Source organism: Orcinus orca, chromosome 16 (genome assembly GCF_937001465.1).
Source record: "Orcinus orca chromosome 16, mOrcOrc1.1, whole genome shotgun sequence".
Classification (NCBI taxonomy): domain Eukaryota; kingdom Metazoa; phylum Chordata; class Mammalia; order Artiodactyla; family Delphinidae; genus Orcinus; species Orcinus orca.
In genome coordinates, this window is record NC_064574.1 from 6400632 (window position 1) to 6425661 (window position 25030).

Sequence of the window (25030 nt, forward strand, 5' to 3'; positions counted from 1 at the left end):
CTCTCTCAGGCGCAATCCTACCTGGGAGGGAAAGAGAGGGACTGTTGCCTGGGCGCCGTCTGGCAGGAATGGGGACCAGCCTAACGGGCCAGAAGGGTATGCTTGGAATGTGGGACCTAGATTTGGGACTTTGAAATGTTTTTTTTTTCCTCACCGCTGCGGCCTCTACCGTTGCGGAGCACAGGCTCCGGACGCGCAGGCACAGCGGCCATGGCTCACGGGCCCAGCTGCTCCGCGGCATGTGGGATCTTCCCACACCGGAGCACGAACCCATGTCCCCCGCATCAGCAGGCGGACTCTCCACCACTGCGCCACCAGGGAAGCCCGTTGAAATGGTTTTACGTCTTTTTTTTTTGGCTATTTATGGAAAGTAGTACCAGCGATTTTTCACTGAAACAAATAGTTATGGCTGTCCAACTGTGTGTCAGATACAGCTCTAGGCACTGGGTTTATCTCAGGATCAAGGCAAACAAAATTCCTGCCCTTGCCAACATTTATGAAGTAGTTGAGGGCTTAAAAGCCCATTTCACTCAGCCTCTCTCTTTTGATTCTCATAACCACGCCAAGAGTTTCCTAATATGATCATGGGGATTTTGCAGGAGAGGAGAAAGTGAGGTCCACAAGCTCAGGCAGGCCTGGGTTAACATCCCAGCTCCATCACTTTGTTGGCTTGCCAGATTTAGCAAATTATAATACAGGACCCTCAGTTACAATTGAATTTCAGATAAACAGTGAATACTTTTTTTAAGGATAACCAGGTTCCATGCAATCTGTGGGACATACTTTTACTAAAAAGTTATTTCATTGTTCATCCGAAATTCGAATTTAACTAGTTGTCCAGTATTTTAACCTAGCAACCCTGCCCTTGCAGGTTTGGTGATTTGAGCCTTTACCCCTGCTGTCTTCTAGAGCAGAAGATAGGAATTCTGAAGCCCCGGGGAAGGAGTCCTGCCTCTGGGGGACAATTTCTTTGAGAGAGAGGACAGCGGGGAGAGGCCCTGGAGCAAGGTGGCTCTGAAGCCTGTGGAGGCAGGTCCTTCATGGATGGGGTCCTGGGGGCTTTGCCCCAGAAGAGCCACCTGACATCAGGCCCTCTCCAGAGAGCTGTTTTGTTCCCTTAGTTCCTGGTGATTTGATAGCGTTGAAACAAAACCTGCTTTCCCATCATAAATAACAAACTCCCTCTGTTCATAATGATGAGTGTCTGTGCTGAGCCCGGCGCTGAGGGCCTTCGTTATTATCAACACAAATACTTCCTCACCGCCTACCCTGCACTAGGCAGTTGTAGTTATTGAGATCACGTCTGTGAGCAAAGTGGCCAGAGTCCTTGCCTTTAGGGGACTCACAGTCTAGGGGGAGGGGGGAATTGAGGAGAAATAGGTGAACACTTACATAAATTGGCGGGGTGACTTAAATCAACAACCCTAAGCTGTAAAAATTATTCTCCCCATTTCACAGGTGAAGAAACTGAGGCTTGGAGAGGCTGAGCAGTTTGGGCAAGATTGCATTGTGGTCGGCGACGGAGCTGGAAGGTAAACCTTGACTCCCCAGTGGAGCTCTTACCGCTAGATTATGAGGCACCACTGAGGGTCTGCCTGGGAATGCATCATAATTTTGCGGGGGTTTCTTTGGTGGTGGAATTACCCCTCGGGCCTCAGCTTTTTCATCTTTCAGATGAAGGCATTGCAGCAGGTGGGTTCTCCGTGAGAAATAAACAAATAAAAGGCCTTTGAAGGGAGAGGCTGAGTCAATGACACCATTGAGGCTTGTCTGCTGGGAGGCACCTCTCTCCTGGGACAGAAACCATCTGACCACTGATCTCTGTCTCTCAGGAGGGCAGACCCTTCTGTATCACGTAGCGCTACACTCAGCCAGGAGCCAGCGGCCTCACTAGACCTGACATGAAATGCAAGGTCCTGAGCTGGGCGGGGGCCCAGGGAGGGGTTCAAAACAGTGAAGGGAACAAACCCATAATAAAGCTGGCCTTCCTGTGGGGAGAAACCGCAAGGTGCAGACTTGAAAGGGCCTCGCTGGGGTTCCCACTGCGCAGACTAAAGGGGGAGGCCTTAGCCCTCCTCCCAGGCAGCTGCAGCCTTGCCCTCAGGTCTCCACCTCCACTCAGGTAACTCGCATGCACACCGTGCACCTCCTTCACATCAAAGTGAAGCCTAGCCCCGGGCTGAGAGGAAACCAGAAAAACAGATTCCACCCCTAGCAACAGATTGCAGGGGAAACTTGCAGATACCACTTGGCAGGGCAGTCCCAGTACCAAGTTCTTTCTTCCTACTGGCCGGCTGTGCTCACACAGGGACAGGGGGTGGGGGGACTCCCCAGATTGTGTTAAAACTGCATTCCGTTGGGAAAATCAAAAGCTTTTCCCCAAACCTTATTAGTGGGTCTTTCCTCCAAGCTCAGCCTGTCACTTAGAAACTTGTTTGAGGGCCAGAGCCTCCATGAGGGTTGGAAAGAGCATCGTTGAAATTAGGTGCAATTATCGTTTCCATGTCTAAGACACCAAAAAAGGGAAAGGAGGTGGGGAAGGATGGGGCGGCCCTTCCAGCAAACCAGACGGGAGAGGATGCTGTGCTTGTGAGATTTTTTTTTAAGTGTTTTTTTTTTTTTAAGCAAATGTGAATGAATTTTAACATGTTGTAGAATTCTTGAGAGGAAAAGAGTAGAGAAAATGCTATCATAATTTCTTTACTTCTTGGGGCTTTATCAGGTGTTTTGTACATGTTTTATTAACTTTTAAAAAATTATAAGAATGACACATACTTCCATAAAATATTTACGTAATTCAGAAGGTATGAAGTAAAAATGAAAGAAACCCTCGCCCAGCTGCAGCCACGCGCTACCCCACCTCCATTTGTCCTGCTTGGGACTCTGTGATCCTTCTGAGCCTGGAATTAGTCCTTCTTGCCCTGAGGGCCTTTGCACTTGCTCTTCCCTTAACAGCTTGGAATGCTTTGTCCTTTTTTCTCTCCCACCTCTCCGCCCTCCCTCCCTAGATCCAACCTGGCTAATTCTCCTGTGTCCTTCAGATCTGGTCTGGACCTCTCCCTGCACTGCCCCTAAGTCTTGACCCCTGTTTTCCCCTTGTCTCGACATGCCCTCCTTTCTCTTCCCAGGAGAGCAGGGGCTGAGCTCAGGCAGTGGCCCCAGTTCTCCTGTGCCTGGCACACGGAAGGTACTCACTCAGTTGTGTTTGTTGAATGAATGAATGACTCCCTGTGGGATTATCTCTCTGTAATCTCTTTGTAGTATTTCATCCCAGTCATCTTTCTACAGATGCCTGAAGAAGCATAATTTTTTTATTATATGAATAGACCCTACTCTGCGTTCTTCTGGTATTGCTGCCACTGGTCATAATAGTCACTGCAGTTTTCTGACAGTCATACACTGGGCCAAGTGCTCCTCATGCAACATTTCACTTACTCCCTCCCATTTTACAGGAGAGAAAGTTGAGGCTCCGAGAAGTATATTTACTGGGTTTCCTAGAGATGCAAATGACAAAGCACGGACAGGAATAGTTTCTCTACTCTCAGCCACTATATGATATTGCCTCCAAGTCAAGGTAATTTAGTACTGATGAATGAATTCACCCATTTTTCATAGCCAGGAATTATATACCTGGATGTATGATGTAAAGCAGAGCAATAAAGAAAGTTAAACTGAATTTTAGTAAGAGGACCAAAGTATTTGTAAGCTTGTAGGTCACCTGATTGATGAAGTCATGTTTGTTTGTTTTTAGGGAGGGGGTGTGTAATCCACTACCACAGACCCGACAGCAGCGGCCAGGATTGGCCAAACAGCCAGACTTTTTCCATCTACATCCTCCCCTTCCTCCACCTCATTCCAGATTATTTAGAAACAAATCCCAGGCATCATATTATTTCTTCTACAAGTATTTGAACAAATATCTCTAAAAAATAAGAATTCTTTAAAAAATAACCATGATCCCATTATCATACCAAAACTTGCATTCACAATCATCCTTTAATATCACTGAATATCCCATCACTGTTGAAATTTCCCCAGTCGTTTCATGAATTTTTTTCACAGTTTGTTCTTGTCAAAATGCAAGCAAGGTGCGTGCATACATGGCTGTTGGTTGATGTGTCTCTTAAGACTCCTTAATTCCACAGGATTCCCTCTTTTCCTTCCTTGCAGTTTATTTGTTGGAGACAGCTAGTCGTTTGTCCCAGAGAGCTTTGTGCAATTGAGAGTTTGTGGGTTGCATCCCTGTGGTGTCATTTAACATGTTTTTCTATCCCTGGTAGTTCCTGTAAATTGGTGGTTAGACTTGGGGACTTGACTGTTTCTGGTTTGATTTCTTTTTTTTTCTTTTTTACGGTACGCGGGCCTCTCACTGTTATAGCCTCTCCCGTTGGGGAGCCCAGGCTCTGGATGCACAGGCTCAGTGGCCACGGCTCACGGGCCCAGCCGCTCTGCGGCATGTGGGATCTTCCCGGACCGGGGCACGAACCTGTGTCCCCTGCATCGGCTGGCGGACTCTCAACCACTGCGCCACTAGGGAAGCCCCCGATTTTTTTTTAATAAAAATATTTAATAGGTGGGTGGAGATATTTAGGGCCTCCAGTCCAACCTCCCAGGGCCACTATGGCAGGGGTTTCCAGGTCGAGACATTCCAAGCAAGCCTGAGCCTCTCATTAACAGAAGGAGAAGCCAAGCTCAGGAGGCTTAGTTGTGCGCAGCAAAATCCTTGCAAAGTTCAAAATCCCTTCACGGAAGACCACCCCGGAGGAGGAAATCTGGGGAGAGCTTTAGAAGCTGCAGTTCCTTCCAGTGCATAGAGGTATCCTGTGGATGTGCCAGGAAGGTTCCTCAAGCCGGCTCTCTCTCTGCCTGCTGGCGCTCAGGGTGGCCCCAGCCCAGGCTGACTCATCCTGTCTGCCTTGTATTTCCTTCCTCCTCACACCCCAAGTGGACTGCTCATCGCTTTCCTCCACCCAGCCCCTGTTGTCGGAACTGCTGAAGGTGTGACCTAGAGACACCCCACCACTGCTTTCCATTCCCGTTCCAATGTCTAGTCCCTGCTTTATGTGGAAAATCAGCCGACACTAAGCAGAGACTTGCTTTCATTTAAGAAGACTTTAAAAATTTTAAAGTAATCCTCGTCTTCCTTTTCTGCTGTTTTTTCCTTTTTGTGTGTTTTCCGTTTTAAAGACCTCTTGGCAACCGATTTTGAAAGAAAGAGACCTTTTACAAAAGACCAGAAGCGTGTTCCATGCCCACAGCCACGGTGATAAAACTGATAAAACTCCTCAGGTGTTTTCCCCTCCAGTCGCCAGTCTTGACCGTGCCCAGGCGCACGCCAGGAGGGCTTCCCGATTTACCTGTCGACAGGGTCATGATTCATCCGGCACTCAGAGACAAGCGGCTGCCGGGTACCCAGGCTCTTCTTGGCACCGGAGAGTCAACAAACAAGATCACCAGGCGTCCGCACACACGTTGCTGGTATTTTGGTGGGGAGAACAGATTATAAGGAAGAAACTAAATACATATCATAAATTAAATAATGGTGTGTTACAGGGAAAACAAATCCGAGTATTAAGGGAGTGAGTGACTGGGTAGAAAACAGCAAAGAAGGTGGACAGAGAAAACCTGAATAATGAGAAAGAAGGACGGAGGGAAGAACACATGCGAAGAGCCTGAGGAGGGGCCGCGCTTGGAGAGTCAGAAGATCAGAGAGCAGGCGCCCGTTGCTGTGGGGTGTGGGTACCGGAAGGTGGTAGGCGAGGAGGTGGGCAAGGCCAGACCATCAGGAGCTTCTCAGCCACAGTGAGGAATTGGGACTTTCTTCTAAGGCAGCAATTCCGACCTGGGCAATTTGTCCCTGTCAGCATCTGGCAATGTTGGGAGATGTTTTTGGCTGTCAAACGTGGGGAGAAGGTGCTATTGACATCTAGCAGGGAGAGGCCAAGGATGCTGTGAAGCCCCCTACAAGGCGCAGGGCAGCCCCCAACCCGGCACAGAGTGAGCCAGTCCCAAAGGTTAACAGTGCCGCTGTTGAGAAACCCTGGTGCACAGGCAGCAGGAGGCCCCTGGGGGGCTGGGAAAGGAACTGCACTTGCTCAGGAGGATGTGCTCCTGGACCAGGGTGCTGGCCTTGAAGCTGGAGAGAAGGCAGATATTTCGGAATTCTTTTTATTAAAGTAAGCCGTGGTCAAACATGTCTTGGAAATGCTGTATACTACATCGAGAGATACAGTCCAGCATGAATCTCAGAGCAAAGCTCGTTGGGTTCAGTTGTGGACATTGTCACTTGCTGCCTGTGTAATCTTGGGCAAGATTCTCAACCTCTCTGGGTCTCAGTTTTTTCATGCGTGAAACGAGGGTAATAATAGTAACTACCTCATAGGGTTAGCATAAGAATTCAATTAGTTAATATGTGTAAATGAGTTAGTGTGTCTGGCCCATTGTGAAAACGCAATAAACATTATCTATTATTAGGACATGTTCCTCTTAGGAGTGTCCCTGTGCATATCTATGAATTGAAGGCTCTGAGAAGTCCTGCATTAAAAACCTTACTAAGCTTGTTCAACCTGCATTTGCTGAGCTTATTTTTTCATAACCTTTCCCCGTGAACGCTCAGAAAACCAGAGCCCCTTAGAACATATTTTGAAAACAGCTTTATTGAAATATAATTCACATATCATACAATTCACTTTCTTCTTTTTTCTTTTTTTATAAATTTATTTATTTTATTTATTATTTTATTTTTGGCTGCGTTGGGTGTTCGTTGCTGCGCGCGGGCTTTCTCTAGTTGCGGTGAGCAGGGGCTACTCTTCGTTGCAGTGCACTGGCTTCTCATTACGGTGGCTTCTCTTGTTGCAGAGCACGGGCTCTAGGCGCGCGGGCTTCAGTAGTTGTGGCACGTGGGCTCAGTAGTTGTGGCTCGCGGGCTCTAGAGCTCAGGCTCAGTAGTTGTGGCGCATGGGGCTTAGTTGCTCTGCAGCATGTGGGATCTTCCCAGAGCAGGGATAGAACCCGTGTCCCCTGCACTAGCAGGTGGATTCTTAACCACTGTGCCACCAGGGAAGCCCCCAAATTCACCCTCTTAAAGGATACAATTCAATGGTTTTTATAGTATATTCCCAGAGTGTGCAACCATCATCACAATCTGATTTTGGAATATTTTTGTCCCTCTCTAAAGAAACCCTGCCCCTGATAGCAGTCATTTCTCATTCTCCCCTCCCCCAGCCCCTACAACCACTGATCTACTTGCTGTCTTTATAGATCTTCCTGTTCTGGAGAATTCATGTAAATGGAATCATACACTGTGTGCCCTTTTGTGACTGACCGCTTTCAGTCAGAAGAATGTTTTCAAGGTTCACCCACATTGTGGCATGTATCTGTGCTGCATCCCTTTTTATGGCCAAATAGTATTCCACTGTATGGACATACCACATGTTATTTATTCATTTATTAGTTGAGGGACTTACATCATTTCCACTTTTATGACTAATGCTGCTGTGAACATTCCTGTGGATGAACACTGTGTGGGTGTGTGTTTTCCTTTCTTTTGGGTGTGTACCTGGGAGTGAAATGGCTGGGTCGTGTGGTAGCTCTGTTTAGCATTTGGCAGAAGAGAGTGCTCTTTGTGGTGTGTTGATGCTGTCATTTTGTCTTCTCTGCTGTTTTCCTTCCACCCGCTGCCTCTCCTCCCCTCCCCACCCTATCCACCATCTAGGGCGTGGGTCAGAACTTTGCCACTCCCCAGCCGTGTGTGGCCTTGAGCAAGTAATTTACACTTCTCTGAGCCTCCATTTTCTCATCTGTAAAATGGAGATACAGATGAAATGAGATTATGTATGTAACGTTCTTACTCTCATGTCTGGCCATCAACTGCAGCTGTATTCTTGCTAGCAGCATCTGTGAGTGTGCCGGTCAGATCATATCGGTATAAGCATTATATATTGGTAGATGTGATTGCAAACAGTGTCATTACCAGGAGTCATGTGCTTGCCTCCCAGGAGGAATAGGACAGGCTCCTTCTCTTCACTTCCACTAGATTCTGGTGGAATGGGATGGGCACCAAGGGCTGCATCTTCTCCTTGTGACTTTTTTTTTTTCTTTTAATCTCGAAGTGATTGCATTGCCGTGCAGTCTCAGTGGAAGCCCCTGCACACACATCCTTGCCAACCCTTGATCGTGTCAGCATTCTTTATTTTTTGCCTGTCTGAGGGTAGGAAGCTGTACTTTAGGGTTTTAATGTGGGTGCCAGGCACCTCACCTGGACTCTTTCATTTAGCACCTACAGACACCCTGTGAGGCAGGTACAAAAATTCTCCCTGTGTCACAGATGAAGTGGGGGGCAGCCCTTATGACATGGAGGCAGGCAGTCTGGCTCTGCTGCCTGGGCTCTCAGCCGTAGCTTAACTCTGCTTCCCGTGGAGCCAGGACTGGCAGACGAACATGAGAATGACCTCGGGGTGACTACTTAAGACCATTAAGAAATTGAAGAAACATGCTCTTCTTTTTCATTCAACAAACATTTATTGAGCATCTGCTCTGTGCCAGATGCTGCAAACGAAGTAAAGTCCCTGTCCCCAGGGCTTAGAGTCCAGCGGGGGAGACAGAGCAAATAAATCTGTGAGAGCACTTCAGCTCTAGGGAGAAGAACGAAGCAGGGTTAAGAGGCTGCAGAGTGACGGGGGTGATGACTCTGATGGGAGGTTGGGAAGGCTTCTGAAGGAGGTGGCGTTTGTACGGGGACCTGAATGAAGTGAGGGGTGGACCACGTGGCCACCTGCAGGGAGAGCTTTCTTGGAGGAGGGAACAGCAAGTGCGAGTCTTTGCGGGGGGGGGGAGGCTTGGTTGGGATGTTTGAGGAACAAGGAAGCTGTGGTTAGCAGAATTCTAAAGGCAGCCCCCCAAGATTCCAGCCTGTGGTCATTCGACCAAACACGAATCCACCTACTGCTGTAAAGGGACTTTGCATTGGTAATTAAAGTCCCAAGTCAGTTAACCTTGAGATGCAGAGATGAGCCAGGTAGGTCAGGTCTAATCAGTTGAGCTCTTTCAGAGCGGAGAGCTCTCTCTGGCTCTGGCAGCGAAGTCAAGGGGGACTGAAGCACAGGAAAGATGCCGTGTGCTGTTGCTTGCTGAAGGTGGAGGGAGGCACATGCAAGGTGGCCTCTAGGACCTGAGAGCTGCCCCCAGCTGAAAACTGTGAAGGAGGTGGGGACTGCAGTCCTACAACCACAGGAACGGAGTTCTGACAGTTACCAGCAGGAGCTCAGAGGAGAACCCTCAGCTCCAGACAAGAGCACAGCTGGCCAACACCTTGACTTCTGCCTGGGTGAAGGGCCCAGTCAGACCTGCTGGACTTCCAACCTCCAGAACTGTGAGCTAATAAGTTGGTGTTATTCTAAGCTGCTAACTTTGGGGGTGATTTGTTACACAGCAGAGAAAATAGATACAGAGGCCGTGTGGCTGGAACGGAGGACGCGAGTGGGGCGAAAGAGGAGATGGGGCCCGACAGGTAACGACGGGCCAGATGCCACAGGGCTGTGTAGGCGGTGGTGAGGACTTTGGCATCTGTGCTGAGGGACACAGAGAACCACCACAAGCATGACGCTCTCAGCCCTCCTTGCCCACTGCTCCCATGCTTGTCTCCTCTCATTTTCCATCCTGCCCAGTGTTCCTTCCACCACCACACCCCAGTTCCTGATGTCCGTCTACCGATGTGTGAATCAGTTGAGGCGCTATTGATTGGGAGTGACAGGAAAGCAACACAAACTACCTAACCCCAAAGTCCAGGGACTTCAGGCTTAGCTGGATGCAGGAGCTCAAATATTATTGAATACTTTCAGAAATCTGCATCTTTCCATCCCTCCACTTTGCTTTCTTCTGCTGTCTTCATTCTCAGGCAGGCTCTTCCCACGTGGTGGCTGGTATGGTTAGCAGCAGCTGTGAGCTCACATCCTGCCATGTTATCCCAAACAGAGTGATCCCATCTTTCCTGTATGGTTCCCCTAAGAGTCCTGGGATGATAGCATTGGCCCAGCTTGGGTCACATGACCACCGCAGAGCCAGTCACAAAGGCTGGGGGTGGGGTGGGTACAAGAAATTCAGTGGTCAGGCCTCTGCCATATACCTGTTCTAGGACGTGGAGCACAGGGGAGGGGAGGGGAGCACGGGGCTGTAGGCCTGAACTGAGAAAGGGAGGGATAGTCCTCTGGGGTCTTTTAGGTGCTTGCTGAGGTGCCGTGAGCAGCAGAAAAGGGTCTGGACGCTGGGGGGCAAAGCCGGCAGAGGTCCACTAGAGCAGCCAGCTCCGTCCGTGCCTCTGGGCGCCGTGAACACTGTGGGCGCCTGCAGCAAGGATGCAGCTTCTGCATGGAGATTCCAGAACCTCACACGTGCTCTGCTCAGATCACAGGGCGCTCATTCCTCCCCTCATTATCTCTGCATCCTGTTAGGTCTTGGTACAGGTATTGGGAGTCGTGGGAATACCACAGAACCCTGCCTCTGCCCCGGTTGTTCACTGGAGAAATAACCAGAGAAAGAAACTCAGCTGAACAGAGGCTTGGACCAATGGAGCAACCCTGGGAGGCTCATGCCATAGAGAGTCACTGTCACAAACAGACAGGTGCTGAGAGGAGCAGCTCAGAAAGTCTGTCCAAGCCACAAACAAATGAGGACCCACAGCCAAATGTGAGGCCAGCTGGCAGGTCCCTGGCCAGGGAGGAGAGCCCCTGGGCTGGGGGAGGGTCCAACAGGATGCTCCAACCCATTGCCTGCATGGAGGGTTGGGATGGGCACCAAGGGCTGCATCTTATCTTTGTGACTTTTTTTTTTTTTAATTATTTATTTTTGGCTGCATTGGGTCTTCGTTGCTGTGCACAGGCTTTCTCTAGTTGCAGCGAGCGGGGGCTACTCTCTGTTGCGGTGCGCGGGTTTCTCATTGCGGTGGCTTCTCTTGTGGAGCACAGGCTCTAGGCGGGCGGGCTTCAGTAGTTGTGGCACACAGGCTCAGTAGTTATGGCTCGCGGGCTCTAGAGCACAGGCTCAGTAGTTGTGGCTCACGGGCTTAGTTGCTCCACAGCACGTGAGATCTTCCCGGACCAGGGCTCAAACCCATGTCCCCTGCATTGGCAGGCAGATTCTTAACCACTGCGCCACCAGGGAAGCCCTCCTTGTGACTTTTGAAAGGCAGGATTGGAAACAGGTCCGGGAGGACAGGTGTGCTGGTTGGTTTGGAGAGCCTCCCCTCCCCAGACACCAATAATCATTGTGCTTGGCCTTACAGTGACCACAAGGACATCATCAGGCCCCCTCTCCCCTGCCACACGGACCCTGCTGGGGCTGGTCCAGCCACAGCAGCCTCTGTGCTGTTCCTGAAATCCACCAGTCCACTCCTGTCTCTGGGCCTTTGCACCTGCTGTTCCCATTGCCTGCAGCACTCCCCACACATCACACATCGTCCTGTGGCTTGCTTCTAGGCTTCTGCTCCTAGGCTTCTGCTCAAGTGCCCCCTTAAGGACTTTTAGATCAGGCTCAGTTTGCTGCAGTAACAAACAGGCCCCAATTCTCCAAGTTCAGGCACAGCCGGTGCTCATCTCTCACACACACTGCATGTCTGGTGTCATCCCTTGAGGGCTCTGGTGGTCACTCAGAGGCCCAGGCTGACTGAGGCTCCGTCTCTACTTATATTTTCATGGTCACAGTGGCCACGGGACGGGAGTGTGGAGAATCACACAGTGGCTTTGCAGTCCCACCGGGTAGTAACCCCGATCACTTCCATTCACGTTTCGTGGCCAAAGCCAGTGACAAGTGTCCAGAAGGAGAAGTGGAAACTTTCGGTGAACAGCGCAATGTTACCCCTTTTCTTAATCACCCTACATCTGCTCACCCCACCCTGCTTTAATGCCCTTCCCTGCACTGCTCCCTACCTGACATTATATTATATTTAGTTGTTTGTGTCTTCCCCTAGAATCTAAGCTCCGTAAGGGCAGGGTTTGTCTGGTTTTGTTCACTGCTGTACCTGCAGCACTTAGAACACTGACTGGTATACAAAAGGTTCTCAAATACATTTTATTTAAGTGGATTAGTAGTAACACAAATTGTTAGTGTCTAAGGTGCTTACCATGTGCCTGGCACTGTTCATGCATTAACTCATGCGATCCTCATTTCAGTCCTATGGGGGATGTAGGTCTATTATGACTGCCAGTTTCCATACAAGAAACTGAAGCTCAGAGAGGTTGAGACACTTGCCGAGGGTCACACAGCCAGTTGGTGGGCAGAGCCAGCCTCTTGATCTGAGACGTCCTGCTGGGCCCAGCTGCTTATGAGCAGGGAGCAGGTTCACAACATCCAGGCACAGCAACTCAGTGTCCATCGCGTGCGGGGACGGGGGCTGGGCACACATGCAGAAGATAGAGTGACAGTGGCTAAAAAGAAATAGAAGTCTCACGGATTAGTGGGTACCAGGGAGGCACATCTTATTTCATGCTCAAAAAAATCACAAGAGCAAGTGTTCAAATCCCCACTGAGCAGAGGGGGAAACTGAGGCGGTGCTAGGACTTTCCAGGGTGCTGCTACTCTCGAAGGAACAGTGGGACTTTGGCCCCAGTCATCCAGACGTGGAGGCTGGAGATCTCACAGCTGTCCCACTTCCCAGCCGACCTGTGCAACCAGGGCATCGAGAAAGATGCGTTTATTTCCACCTGCAGCCCCTCAGCAGTCAGCTGGACCAGCTTCCCTCACCCGACTTTCCGAAGCCCCGTGATAGAGATATAATGCAGGACGTTGCCTTATTGCTTTGCAGGGGCAGTTCTATCTTTCCAGCTCAGAAGAGTAGAGTAATTTTCATGTTTTCTTCCCACACGTGCTTGTACTTCTGCCCCCGTCAGTGCCTCACCTCACCTTGGGCTCCATCTCCCACCCCCCACCCCTTCCTTACCCTCTGTCACACCCGCGTGGCCGCATGGTTGCAATAATCATACGCGTGAAGTGCATGCAGGGTTTCGGTCTCTAGCCTCACCCCTTACTAGCCCTCTGACTCTGAGCATTTTAGCCTCTCTGAGCCTCAGTTTGCTCATCTGTCACGTGGGGGTAACCATCATACCTGTCTCAGAGGGTTGTGAGGATAAAATGCATTCTCACTATTAGGACACACACAGTAAGTGCTCAATAAATGGAACCAATCGTTACTTCGAAGGCCTCTGGTGGTATCAGATTTCTCTGCTAAAACATTCGGTGTCTATAAAAATCGGCAGTGTTTTTCATTGCCTCACTGTTTGGAAATGCAAAAAACTTGCAAACACTCAGATATTCTCCAGTGCAAGATTGATGCAATGCTTTCCGTATACACAGTGGAAGACTCTATAAGCTGATAACGGGAACAAAGTGCATGCTGCCTGGCTACCCGTTGGGTGAAAAGGCCAGCTGTGTCCCATTATCCCACTTTAGTACATTGTATTTTGGGGGACTTCCATCTTCTGTATTATATATGTCTGAAATGTTTGAACCATTTTATAAGATAGGGATTATTTTGTCTGTAGGAAAAAGGGAAGGAGACGTGAGTCTCATGTAATCACAGTCAGCAAAGAATCTTTGTATTTCTGAGACTTTGTCTCCCGCCTTCCCAGACTTGGCTTCAAAGAGTTTGGGGTTCTTAAAGCAGAAATCCTTGTTCCTGGTGCTTTTTGGAACTCGTTTTGCTGCTGAATATAGAGTAAATGGGTCTTGTAGGTTTGATTACAGTCTGCCGTGAGGGCATCACTCATTTCTCTTCACTTGCCCTGTGCCGCTTCTTAGCCCACCTGTCTTTACACAAAGTTTAGTGCTGCCTTATTTGGTGGCTTTAGTGGGAGTTGTCCCCTAGCCCTCACTGTGGAGGTAGCAGCAGATGAGGCTGTACCCTTTCTACCTCGTGCACCTCTTTCTTCTACCTGCCTTGAAAACCATACCCACGTGCTTGAAAACTGTTTTCTTAGCCCTGCATGTGGAGGTGGTGCTGGTGGCTGGACAACCCTTGAACTCCACTATGTGGAGTGCCCAGTGCCACTCGGCATCCCTGCCCGGTCCTGTCACTCAGGTTCATTTGCCAATGCCAGCCGTTCTATCGAGCAAATGGGTTTCATTAAGAGACACTACCAGCCATCCAGACCTTCTCAGGTAACTCATTAGCATGTTGTCTAGACAAGGTAAATTCTGGAAAGAAAATAACAGGGGGGCAGGCAGAGGGGAGCAGGCACCAAATCTGTGGTTGGGGAACCTCTCAGGTGATTGTCCCAAAATCACAGGGCATCCAATGACCAGTGGCTTCTATTTCTACCGCATTTGATGGGGAGTTGGTTTGGCGTCTCTATCAAAGGACTGGTTCATGGCTCCGCAGTCAGGACCAGGAGCCAGGACCTCCCTGAGAGCAGCCCAACTTCCCAGCTGCAGGCACAATTCACCTTGGTTTTTGTAGTGGCTAATAGCATATGATCTGTGGCCAGAGTTCCCGGGTTCACACTTGAGTTCTGCCACTTATTAGCTGTGTGACCTTGGGCAAATTATCAGTCTCTCTGGACCTCGCTTTCTCTGTCTTTAAGAGGAGGATGGTAAAGTATCTGCCTCATAGGTTGTTAGGAGGATTAAATGAATCAACACATTTCACTCATTCATTCATTAATACAAACATTCATAAGTAAAGAGCATAGAATGGGGCCTAGCACATAGAAAGTGATCAGTAAAAATTAACTGTCATTATTACTACTACTGTTATTATTATTATCATCATCTTACAATTGTGATGAAAATGTAGGTCAGTATAAGCACGTGTTCAAAACTCTGGTCACATCTTTTCATCTTTTTGTCCATTTCCATCACTTTGATCAAAAGTCTGTCTGTGTTGGCTAAAGGTTATATTCTGACCCCCTTCAAGATCCTGGAGTTTGTTAACTGTAACATCAGCTTTGCCTCCATAGAACTTGGCAATCTCACCTGTTTATTTCGCTCCAGCCATCACCTGCAGTCTCCCACATGATCCTTCATCCTCATGCAGAATGCCACCTCCCTCCTCTGGTCGGTGTTGTCCATTCCTGGGGACAATCTCCCCTGTAAGTCTTCCTCACTCCCCTGCCCACCCCGTCTCTTGCCACTTCCTGTTCCTACAGCTCCTAGTTTTGGGAGCACTTACATAGAATCTTATACGCAGACCCGGCCGCCTACTCGGTCTCTCATCTAAGATCCTTTTCACTCCAGTGTGGGTTTTTGAAATATAACTAAGAAAATATTGATGAAACCTTTACAGGGAAAATTATAAAACATTGTTTAAGGTCATGAAAGAAGACCAGAATCAATGGAGACATATGCCATATTTGTGGATGTAAGACTCAGTATTATAAAAAGAAGAATGTGTCCAAATTAACCTAGATCCCATGAAATTCCAATAATTCTTTTTGGAATTTGCATTCTCAATGGACTTAACAAATCAATTCTAAAACTGTATGGAGAAACAAAGGGCAAGAATAATTTAGATAAATTGGAAGAAGAAGTTGGGCCGATTTAACTTACCAGACATAAGGCTTGTTACAAAGCTCTAGTTATTGAGAGAAGCTGATGTTGCAACAGTGGTGGATAAATAGATGAGTGGAGACTTGTTCCATGACTCAGGTGACCTTGAAGATAAGGGTAAAGGATGGGCTACTTTAAAAACTAGTTGCTATGACAACCATTTTTCCACGTCAAATTTCTTTTTTTGATTCCTACTGTGTATCATACTCAAAATTCACTTCAAAGTGGTTTACCTATGTGTGGGAATTCCCTGCGGTCCAGTGGTTAAGACTTCCAATGCAGGAGGTGCGGGTTTGATCCCTGGTCAGGGACCTAAGCTCCCACATGCCTTGGGGCTAAAAAACCAAAACATAAAACAGAAGCAATATTGTAAGAGATTCAATAAAGACTTTAAAAGTGGTCCACATCAAAAAAAAAAAAAAAAAAAGACCTATGTATGAAAAACAAAACTTCAAAAAAGAAAGCACATGACTTTGGGTAGCGAAGGATTTCTTAAATGCTGTAGGTCGGAAAGGTCAGGAAGACTAGTGGCCAGGCTGTGGGTCTGGAGTCACCACCTGCCAGCAGTGTGATGTCAGACACCCAGCTTCATCTTTCTGCACCTCGCCTCTCCTGGTCAAGGATGGGGAACATTTGAGAAGACGCTATCAACCGTCTCCCTCGCCCAAGTCCTTCTCCTTGCTGGCAAAGCCCACCTCCCACTACGGGAGATGAACAGTCGGGCTAATTCCTTGCTAGTGAACGGTGGGGCTCAGTGGAGGGCTCTGCCCCAGTCCTGGCAGACGACACTGGCGGCCTGCGTGCCTTCAGTTTAGGGCAAAGGCTTCCCTTCCTAGTAGAGACGGACAGGGCAAATGCCGCTCGTCAGAGTATTGTCACATCTGCGTGTGACACCTGGAGCTGCAGCAGCATTCCGTGACCATGAGGGAAGAAGCCAGTCTGCAGTTGATGGGGGAGCAGGAAGATGGAAAGAGCCTGGTCCTCGGAGAGTTCATGGGGACACCAATCCCACCTGGTACAGCCTGCCAGCAGACATTGAGTGCTGGGAGAAAACCCACCTTCCCCCTTGTTCTATCTGCTTTTAATCGGCTGACCTGTGACCTGCTATCAGAACTGTTCTGACTGATGCAACAATGGTCCCAGTGTCATAGGTTTGCTGGGAAAATTAGTGAGGTAACGATGTTTGTAAAACACTTAGCACGGTCCCTGGTGCCTGAGAGCACCGGACAAAGGGCAGCCCTACAGTCGCTGGAACACAGAAGCCCTTCACTGTGGCAACCGCAGTTAAGCTAACAGGGCCTCAGAGGCACTCGGGGAGCACATACAGCGTTTAAAGCTCTGGTGAGTGTTTGATGAGCGCGATCTCACCGAGTCCTCCTGAAGATCATTTGTGGTTGGTGCTATTATTATGTTCATTTTACAGATCAGGAAACTGAGGCTCAGAGAGGCCTCAGGGCCTCAACTGAGGCTGAGGCTCCCAGCAAGAAAGTGGTGGAGCTGAGACTTGAATCCAGGCCTGTCTCCCAAACTCCAGAGCTTGTCCACAGTGCTGGACTGGTTGTCCCGGGACAGGAGCCCTGCTGGTTCCCGTCCCAGGTGGAAGCACTTTTGTGCGATCAATAAACCCTGCAGAATGAAGTGCCTCTCGGCTCCTGTAGATCCCAGCTCAGGGCCTCCGGTCCTTTCTCTTCCCCTGCCTGTGTTATGGCTGGTCCTGACGTGCTCCCCAGAGAGGCAGGGAAGGGCCAAAAATGCCTGGCTCAGACGCCTCCTAATAGAATTAGAATGTTCTTGTCAAGATGGATTTCTTCTGCGGATGGCCAAGCAAGCCAATACTCAGCTGCCAGAGGCAGAGGACAAACATGATGTGTCACCACAGCTGACACTTCATCTGCCGGGCTGGGCCTGCGAAGTGGGGCCTGTTATTTGCACTCCAAATCCAACTTGACTGGGAGAGTTTTGATAATTGTGATAACTTTGGGCTTTCCTCCCATGTTTCTGTCATTTCTCCCCTTCTTCTGAGGCCACTTTCCGTGTCAGCTTGCAAGAGCTCCATTGCTGGGACATGGCATGACATGGTGGCCCCTACCCTCTTTGGGGGTCTGATCAGCCCAAGACAGGGACAGCAAGGTGCTGATCTGGGGTAGGGGCCCCGGTGGTCTTCCTTGACCATCTTAACATCACCTCCTTCATGGAATTCCACAGACCGTGGGGAACCCTGGGTCAGAAACTGCTGTTTCTGTTGGCTTTAAATTCTGTCCCTGGCTCTCTTCAAGGATTTCTTGGCCGGCTTCAACCTGGACCCTGCACAGCGGATCCCCTCCGGAGCACAGGACTGGATGCTAATGAGGTCACCACCGAGCTCCCGGGGGGTCTCAGAGGCGAGAGCAGCTGGGAGGCTGAAGCCTGCAGGTCACAGCCTCCTCGGGATGCCGCTTGTGCGGCCCAAGACTTGGTGTTGGAGGACAATTGCACACAGACCTGAGTTCTTTTTCTCCTTGTCCAGTGTTCTGCAAATCTACCCACCCCGTTTTGCATGGTTTGCACCCAGGAAAGCTGGCCATACTGTCCTGCACCTGTGAATCCCCGTCTCCACTGGCCTCTCACTCGTCCAGCTGCTGCAACTCAGGGTTTAGCATCTACATTTTATTTACCCCGTTGAAATTCCATTGCGGTGGTCTTGGTTCTTATGTACTGGTCACAGATGAAGGACGTCCTGATTGAGACTGCGTTGAGCTTTGGGCCACTCACTCAAAAGAAGGCAAAATACAGGATTCGGGAGGCCCCTTCCCAGGTCAGCTCGGGCGGCAGGGGAGGCGTGCGTGGATGCCATCTGCTGGGGGCTGCCTGGTCCTGTCTTCACACTGTGCCATCGGCTCTGAAAGCCGGGGTGGGCAGGGGTGTGTGTGTAACGAGTCCACCCCCAGGTCGACCTCATCAACCATCCCGCTCTGTTGCCATTTCAAAACCCCTGGTATAACTTTCACTGCGATGTGGTGGCATTTACTTTGACCAAAGCATTACAGAGTCGCAAATACATCCCCTCTGGGACTTTTCTCACTGCCCCTCTGGTTCTAAAATTCCGCATTTTCAAACAAACTATGAATTGTTTCCCCTTCAGCTCCTGTCTATCTCTTTCCCTTTGGGCTGCTTCACATCACCTCTGACGTTATACTATATCTGATACTCTAGCTGACTCTAAGGCCACTGCCTGTCCTCTCCCACTGGAATGGAAGCATCAGGAGGTCAGGGGCCTCGCACGTCTCCATTCCCTGTGTCTAGAATAGTACCCTGGGCATGGCACGAGCTCAACCAGTATTTCATGACCAATTGCGTTAGTCCATTCACTAAATATTGACTAGTGGATGTCCCACAATGTGTGTGGAGTCCTGTGGAGGGCATGAATCACAATCAGATGCACAGTTTATGGACGGCTGGGTGCAGATGCCGTGCTATGTATGTGTTTCACATCCATCATCGTGTCGAACCAGGGATCAGTGGGGCCGGTGGTCGGAAAGCTGGGCTCCACTGTCCAAATGCCTGGGTTCAGTTCTGGCCCCAGCACTTGCTAGGTCTGTGACCTCAGGCAAGGTGTTCAGGCCCCCCGCCGCGTCAGTTTCCTCATCTGTAAATCCCTCTTATCTGGGGATGCCACTAGTACCTGTCTCATTGGGATGTTGCCCAGATTAGATGAGGTCATGCCTGTAACACACTTAGAAAGGTGCCCTGCGCGGGATACAGGCTCAGCAAAGGCAGCCGTCACTCATCCTTACAGCAGCCCTACTAAACAGGAACCGCTAGGATCCCCATTTAGCAGAACAGGAAACTAAGCCAGCTTGTTAGCAGACAAAGCCAAACGAGACCCACCCTGCCCCTCAGGGGTTTGCAGTGTAGGGTAGAGGAGGAGACAGCGGTATAAAAAACTCTGCTCTGCATTGCACTGCGCTCAAAAAAGTCAAATGCAGGCAATGTACTTCATTTTCACCACTCAGTTCCCAATCCTTACAGAGGGACTGGCTCCAAAGCCTACACCCAGCTCACAAAACTATATTCCATGACTTCCAGAATGCCTTGGACTGATCTGTGTCATTTCGAGAGAATCCCAGTTATGCAAGGGCGCTTGGGGTGTGACCTCAGCATCATGTGATGGTAAGCATCTTACACAAGTAGCAGGATGTTTGAAGAGTGCTCTGTGAATGGAAAAGTCTCCAGTAATAATATCACAGCCCAGGAGCATCCCCAGTGATGGTGTAGGGTGGGCATACTGTTCCAATTCGTTCACAGGCTAAGTTCAGTTATGGGTTTCCTAGCCTCTCTAGCTAATGTCCATTCATACATAGACTGTTCCATTTCTGCTGTAAGAGTGCTGAGCCTCGGGACTGAGACGGCCGGCAGCAGAGTTCCCACGTGCTTCTTATTCCTTAAGCAGAGGTGAAATGCTCCATGCAAGGCGAGGCTGTTTGCTACAGCCTTACCTAAGAGAAGCTCCAGGCCCTGCATAGCAGGCTGGAACCTGCCTTAGACTAAGGCCCAAGAGGGGTAGTCATTACCCGGCCCTGGGCTTTGAATCTTGCCGATGGTGGTATTTATATTCTTAAAACCTGGCTGAGCAGGCAGGCATTTCACTGGGGTGGACCTCGTTTGAAGAGTTAAGTCATCAGCTAACAGTGTCTGCAGATGATTTCATGGAGACCACCCGGGAGATGGCCAGGGGCTTGGTCTCCTCTTTAGTCCTCAAGGTCACCGATGGCAATGGGCGTTAATGGGCCAAGGACTGGGTAGAGGAGGTAAGGGTTAATAATCGTCGTCAACGTGGATGAGTACTTCCTGTGGGCCATACGGTGCGCACGGCGTATTTATAAGACTCATGAACAGGAAGTATTATCCCCGTTTTACAGAAAAGTAAAACAAGTCTCAGAGAGGTTAAGTCATCTCAGCAGAGATTACCTGATGCTTGATCTCTGCTGTCTGGGGTGGATGATTCCAAATTCCACACTCAGCCTTAATTGGTCCTTAATTCATCCTCTTAGGAAAGCAGGAAAGAAGACAGTCTCTGAGAAGGGGAAGAGGGAGGAGAAATGAGGGGACAGGAGGATCAGGGGAAGAAAGGGTTTCAGGTGTGAAGGAGTGAGGTTGGGTGGCCTTGATGATTTGCCCCAAGGCTCCCGGAGGAGCCCGAGCCTGTTGGGCAGGAGTGTCCACTGGCAGCCGGCTACAGAACTCCCAGGGCAAATGACGGAGGTGTGGCACCGAAGCAACTCCAAAAGCCATTCTGTGTGTTCTGCCTCAGGATCAGCAGGACTTTCTAGGTTGCAAGTGACAGAAAACCTAATCAAACCAGCTTAACAGAAAAAGAAATATCGGCTCACGTAACATAAAAGTGCAGAGTCGATGGCTTCAGGCAAGGCTGTGTCCGGGTGCTCCAGCAGGGCTTCTCCCTGTGTTGTCTCCTTTTCTAGGCAGATGGTCTCTAAGAAAGACGGTGGTCAGCAGCCCCAGGCTTAGATCCAGTGCTCTCAGCAACTCCGGTGGAAAGAAGTGCATCTCACAAGAGTTCCAGCAGGAACTTTAGCACTGAGTGGCATTGATGCTGACTAACATAGCCTGGGTCCATTTATTGCAAGCTCAGGATGGGCCAATCCGTTGCAAGTGCCTTACTTGTTCTAGCCCACTGCATTCTCCTGGACTCAGTGAGGTAAATGTTGTTCTTACTCCCATTTTACAGAACGGGAGAAAGAGGCTTAGAGAGACTAAGGAAGGACCTTGCCCTTGATCACCCAGCTAGAGCTGCAGAGCTGGGATCTGTAGGCTCCAGAGGAGACCACACGCAGCAGCTGTGACGCGCTGCCTGCCAGCTGCGTCTCCCATGTGTCCCCTCAGTGCTCGTGCCCCTCGTGGCTGAAGACGAGGAGCTTTCATACAGCATGGGCCCTAAGGCCAGGGCCTCTAGTGAGTTGGGGCTCTCTGGACAATGTAGTGTCTGTCTTGTCCATCCCCAGGGGAAAATCTGGCTGTACTGGACTCCGGAGATGCAGCAAATGGGGTCTTCACCAGTGTATGTTCCGGAGAGATTTTTTTTTTACATAGTTTTTTTGCTTGTTTACTTTTTAAAAAATTGAGATGAAATTCATGTAACATAAGTAACTATTTTAAAGTGAACAATTCAGTGGCCTTTAACATAGTCACAGTGTTGTGTATCCATCACCACTGTTTAGTTCCAGGACATGTCGTCACTCCAGATAGAAACCCCACACCCATTAGGCGCTCACTCCCCATCTCCCTTCTCCCCCCAGCCTCTGGCAGCCACAGCTCTACTTTCTGTCTCTACAGATTTGCCAGTTCTGGATATTTCACTTAATTGGAATCATACAACATGTGATCTTCTGTGTCTGGCTTCCCTCACTCAGCATGTTATTCTCCAGGTTCATCCCTGTTGTAGTAGGTGCCAGTACTTCATTCCTGTTTGTGGCTGAATAATATTCCCTTGTACGGCGATTCCACGATTTGTTCATCCATCCATCAGTTGATAGACATTTGGGTTGTTTCCACCTTTGGGCTATCGTGAACAGTGCTGCTCTGAACACTAGTGTCCAGCGTTTGTTTGGGTCCAGAACTGAATGTGTTTTCAATTATTTTGTGTACATACCTAGGAATGGAATCACTGGGTCATATGGTAGCTCTATGTTTAACTTTTTGAGGAACCGCCAAGCTGTTCTGAGGGATTTTCATTTCAGTTGAGTTACAACTTTTATATTAACTATACGCGTTGTTAGTACACAGCTTGATACATTTTTCCATGTATATGGACCATTTCCGTCCCCCTACGGTGCTTCCTCAGACCTCTTCCCCAGCAGTACCTCTCCTCGTCCCCCCAACACTCTCACCATAGATTAGTTTTGGGACTTTATGGAAATAGATTCGCACAGCACGTTCTCTTCTGTGTCTGGCTTCTGTTTCTCGGCATAATGTCTGTGGGATTCATAGGTGTTGTGTACTGGTTTATTTTTATTGCCGTGTAGTATTCTACTGTGTGAACAAGCCGTAATTTATCCATTCTATTTCTGATGGACATTTGGGTTGCTTCCAGTTCTCGGCTCTTAGGAACAAAGCTGCTTTAGGCAGTCCTGTGCTTATCTTTTGTGGGGATAGACACACACGCTCCTGCACATGCCACGGGGAGAGTGGCTGGGTCCCGGAGTGGGGCAGGGATGTGCTTAGTGTTAGGAGTTGCTGCCCAAAGTTTTCCAAAATGTACAACCTACTGTGCTTTCAGGCCAGCAGTGCATGAGCTTTCCAGTTGCTCCATATTCTCACCCACACTTGATTTTTTTTTTTTTTCTTTTTTGCGGTACGCGGGCCTCTCACTGCTGTGGCCTCTCCCGTTGCGGAGCACAGGCTCCGGACGCGCAGGCTCAGCGGCCGTGGCTCACGGGCCCAGCCACTCTGCAGCATGTGGGATCTTCCCGGACTGGGGCACGAACCCGTGTCCCCTGCATCAGCAGGCGGACTCTCAACCACTGTGCCACCAGGGAAGCCCGAGCTCTTGATTTTAATACATGAAGAAATTCACTTTGCAGATGTGTCATAACTAGCCCCCCTTATTGGATATACTTAGATTGTGATTGATCTTTTGCTGCTCCAAAGAGAACTGCATTTAATAACCATGTACAAAAATGGTCTTGCTCCTGTGCAAGGGTAGGTCTCTAGGATTAGTTTCTAGAAGTGGCATGGCTGGGCCCGTGAACTTGGAATTTTGATGGATACTCCCAGATGACCCTCCAGAGGAATTGTACCACCAGCAACGTATATGGGAGCCTTGCCAGCATGGCGTATTATCCCAGCCTTAGTCTCCTTGGGGAGGAGGGGTGGGAGCAGGGGCGGAAGGGTAGCTTCCAGGGCATCTCGTCCTCTTCAGAGGTTTCAGACTCCTGACGCCCAAGCCAGCAACTTCCGCTGACATCTTATAGATTTTATAGAAAAGTGGGTAGCAAATGCCCGTATCCCCGTGGCCTAAGTTCCACCACTAACATTTACTAAACTTGCTTTTCCTCATTACCTGTCCTGCTCGCAGACATTAGTATAAGACAGCCCAATTTTAAAAGTTATTGTGAAAAGTTTTTAGATAAATGCTAAAGTTTCATAGATTGAGGTGTTATAGGACGAGAGTGCAGAGTTATTTTATTCATTCATTTAGATTTTTGAACTATGTGTTGTCATAGCCTTCTAGGACAAGTCTGTCTCTTTCCCTTCTCATCCAGAGGGTACATCTACCAGATTTTTGACCCAGGAATTTTAGGGTAGCTTTTCAATGTTAAAAGTATATGTAAAAGTTGTCATTCACGTTTGTTCATTCACTCCTTCACTCCTTCATTCATTCAAAAACAGTGGATGAAGTCCTTTTAGGAGTCAGGGACTGTTCACAGTACTAGCAGGCATCTCAAGACTAGAACAGGTGAGCAGTGCGTTGTATGTAGAAGATGCTCGATCGATATTTGTCAGACAATGAAATGAATCTCTAGAGAACTTTCCAGCAATGACGTTCTTGGATATTGGTTGGTTTATTCATCATGTTTGTGTGTGTGTGTGTGTGTGTGTGTGTGAGTGTGATGGTTTCAACATATGAGTTTAAATTCCAGCTTTTACAAGTAGTCAAAATTGTAATATGTACAAATAGATGTACACATTACAAATTTGTAAATTCCGCCGTTTACAATGTCTGTGGTTTGGGATAAATTATTCAAGTCTCTGAGCCTCAGGTTCTTGACTGTGTAAAGGGAGATAATAACCTAACCCACAGACTTGTTCAGGAGAGGAAATAAAATGAGCCTTAAAAAGTGCTTAGCACACAGTGCTTGCCCACAGAAAGCCCACAGTAACTCTCACTCTAGTCATGCCTGTGACCTGGACAGCTCTGTGCCGTCTAGTGGATTCTGAATGGTTGCAGGGGAAGGAATGTCCGAGGGAGAGGGAAGGAAAGGAGGATTGTGACCACCTTGGCCCTCTGTCCCGCTGTCTGCTCTTTCCTCTCCCACCCTGAAGCAGCCACATCCCAAAGTGGAGGAACCTGGTCTGCCAGTTCTGAGCCCAGGGTCTCCCTGGTCTGAGCAGCCCGGAGGTCTCTCTAGGTGGCCAGAGCTGGCTGACACAGGGCACTGCATGTCCCATTCCTGCACCTCTGAATAGCAAGTGTCTCCTGGGCTGGCCCTCGGATCTCCGAGGTCAAAGTCACACTTGATGAGCTGACGTTCCTTTTGCAAAATATGCGACAGCCCTTTCCAGGTCACTGCAGTGGAATTTGACCCCTGGAGCCCGGCTCTCCCCCTTTCCAGAGCCAGGCTCTTGCCTGGTCCGTTCCCACCACTTCCTAGAAGCTCAGCCTCTGCCTCCTCTGAGGAGGGCAATGACGGCCATCTGCATTTCAATGTCTCTTTATTATTATATTACTATTTTTAGATTATAAAAACCATATAGTCTTATCGTAAAAATATTGAAACGT

At 49.1% G+C, this 25030-nt stretch overlaps 2 long non-coding RNA genes across 3 annotated transcripts; one reads left to right on the top strand and one right to left on the bottom strand.

Annotated features, from left to right (window-relative positions):
• Window positions 1–2: 2 nt before the first annotated feature.
• Window positions 3–20447, top strand: LOC117197659 (uncharacterized). The gene is made up of 3 exons (XR_004478404.2): window positions 3–96; window positions 1459–1532; window positions 17811–20447. It is a non-coding gene; the product is annotated as an uncharacterized LOC117197659 (long non-coding RNA).
• LOC117197658 (uncharacterized) lies at window positions 12036–21632 on the bottom strand. 2 transcript variants are annotated; one of them, XR_004478402.2, is made up of 4 exons: window positions 20482–21632; window positions 15768–15869; window positions 15535–15638; window positions 12036–12419 (listed from the first exon to the last, which is right to left on the bottom strand). It is a non-coding gene; the product is annotated as an uncharacterized LOC117197658 (long non-coding RNA). The 2 variants fall into 2 exon arrangements; XR_004478403.2 differs by lacking the exon at window positions 15768–15869 and having other exon boundaries at window positions 12037–12419; window positions 20482–21616.
• Between the last annotated feature and the right edge of the window lie 3398 nt (window positions 21633–25030).